Source organism: Echinops telfairi, unplaced genomic scaffold (assembly GCF_000313985.2).
Source record: "Echinops telfairi isolate 266 unplaced genomic scaffold, ASM31398v2 ScPeMD7_3533;HRSCAF=4204_0, whole genome shotgun sequence".
Taxonomy (NCBI): Eukaryota; Metazoa; Chordata; class Mammalia; order Afrosoricida; family Tenrecidae; genus Echinops; species Echinops telfairi.
Window position 1 is genome coordinate 25,855,799 of NW_022107431.1, and position 2,690 is coordinate 25,858,488.

Here is a 2,690-nt window from a genome sequence, read left to right on the forward strand (position 1 = left end):
TTACTGTATTTTCCCTTTTTCGTTTAATAAATTGGGTAATACGAGTGTAATGGTGACTAAAGGGTGTTTTTTCATGTCCTCTATGCTCTAACTATGAAAATATTTGATTTACAAATAAGGAATCCTACTTCGCGGAATTTAATTTATCACGGTAGGGTCTAGAACAGATTAACCGCGATAAACGAGGGTTCACTGTATGGCTAAGGAGTTATGTACATAAGTGTCAAGTTGAGAAGGGGTGGTCTGTGGTAGTTACATAAATTCATGTTAACTTGAAGTGTAGGAGTGGAGTCTAGCCTGTCAATCAGGTCACATAGCCTGCTGGTGCCTCTTTGTGGGCATGACCTCTTCCCTAAGGAGGGTCCTGGGAACTCCTCCCGCTTCTCTCTGCTTCACCTTCTTGCTGATGAGCCACATGAAGAGCTCCCGGAGCCAGGCTAAGACCTGCAAGAACCCTGTGATACTTCCAGCACCATTGGATCCACAAGACTTTGCACCTACCGGCCAGTGATCTTCCTTCCTGCATTCTGCATCAGTTGCATGAGTCTGAGGAAAGACTTATGGACTAGTATTGAACTTATGGACTGATTCTGGATTAGGCTGGGATGTTTGCTTGACATATAATTTACCTCTTGATATAAAGCTCTCTCTTACACCTATACGTGTCACTGAATTTGCTTCTCTAGTCAACCTGACCTAACACATTCATATAAGTCAGCTTCTCTGATGACTTGCTCAGCATTCAGATTGAACAAATATGGTGAGAAGATACAACCCTGATGCACACTGTATTAGTCAAGGTTGACTAGAGAAACAAACCGAGAAACACTCATAAGTGTGTAAGAGAGAGCTTTACATCAAAGATCAATTGTATACTGACAAAACAGCCCAGCCAGTCCAGGATGATGGGTAGAAAGTCTTGTGGATCCAGTGGCTGTGGAAGCATCTCAGTGCTGCTGTAGGTCTCCACGTGGATCCTCCAACTCTGAGTGTGGCTTCTCAACAGAAAGGTGAAGCAGAGAGAGTATGGCCCACCTCCAGGGAGAAAGAGAGGAAGTTCCCAGAATCCTCATATGAAGTCTACGCCCACAAGGAGGCATCACCAGGCTGTGACCTGATTGATAGGCTAGCCTCCACTCCTATATTTATTCCAAGGATCTGGGAATGATAGGTAGAGACCACACCTATTCAATTACGGATATTCACGGCTACTAAAGAGACCTTTTAGTGGACAAAGCCAATAAATATGTGTGTATGTAAGTACATATCTAGTAGATACTGCAAGTCTAGTTCCAAATCATTACACCAAAGCTCTCTTAGTGCATGCGTTATGTGTTGAGCTGCTAAGTGGAAGATCATCTGTTTGAAGTCACTAGATGCTTGGTGGGAGAAAGACAAGACTTTTTACTCCTGTAAAGAGTTACAGTTTCAGAAACCCACAGGGGCAGTTGCACTCTGTCGTGAATTGATGGCAGTGAGCTTTTGAGTTTAGGAAGAACCATCTGGAAAGGCATGCTATGGTTCTGCTAAAATTATATTTCACTCTGGAAGATAAGGCTTTCTACTCCTGTAAAGTTAGTCTTAGGAACCCACAGGGGCAGTTCTACCCTATCCTATAGGGTTGTCATGAATTGGAATCCACTCAATGGCATTCAGTTTTGTGGTGACTGACTCTGTGGGAGAGGACAGAGTTATAGCTACTCTGGACATTTCTAGGTATTTACATTCACCATTATTAGACCAAGTTAGACTTTAAAAAGTACTGACTCAAGTTTTTTTGTTTTTTAAAGCAAAATGTTAACATTTTCAAAATATTTTTGTTCAGAATAAACAGAGCAGAACATTCCTATGATTATTTTTTTAATGTTTTAATGCCAAATCTATACAGAAGAACTAGGAAAAGTTCTATGCAAAAATTCCTTTCAAATAATTTGTTTGATGGAAATCCGGTGTAGTTCAATACAACTAGACACTTTACTATGACTAAAATACCTGTTTAAGAATGAAACAAGTCCTCTTAAGTGTTCTGTTCCTCTTGTGAGGAGAGTGCTTAAGATTCTTTGCCAATGAAATGTCATTGCCAATATCAATCTTGCAGAAGAATGAAAATGATTTAAAAAGCTATAGCTGTTTTGTTAGTTACTATCATGACTAGCTGAAAAATTAGCCTTCTTCCTAGCCTTATGAGATGAGAGTTAACTGAACAGTAACAGAACAGCTGCAGGCGCGGAGTGAAAAGGCTTAGTTAAGCGCACTTTTCAGGGTTCTGGTTGCAATGGGGGTTAGGCGCTCCCAACTGCAGGCCCAAGGTTCAAACCCACACGCAGTTCTGCAGGGATCGATGAAGCTGCCTGCCGCTGTTATGATTGACAGTCTCAGAAATCCCAAATAGGGAATGCTATGAGTTGGAGTTTTTTTTAAATTTTATATATTTTAAGGATGCAAACTTCTCTTCATCCAAGTGCTTTTCAAGTGAACATCATTCCCTCACATTGTAAATACTTTCAACTCAAGACCAAGGAAGGAACCCTCACCTGGAGCCATTTAAAGAGGGCACAGGGAGGGCGAAGAGCTGTGCCCGTGAAACTGCAGGTTCAGAGCCTCTCCTCTCTGGGCGTGGCGGCAGAACGCGGCACTGCTCAGCCCAGCAGCCCACGAGGAGCCTTCCTTTTCTGTCTCTACAGCGCCCC

At 42.2% G+C, this 2,690-nt stretch overlaps 1 protein-coding gene across 2 annotated transcripts in view; it reads right to left on the bottom strand.

The window, feature by feature from the left end:
- Window positions 1-2,690, bottom strand: part of PEX3 (peroxisomal biogenesis factor 3) — a 47,032-nt gene that overhangs the window by 21,069 nt on the left and 23,273 nt on the right. The gene's annotated exons all lie outside the window — the stretch shown is intronic.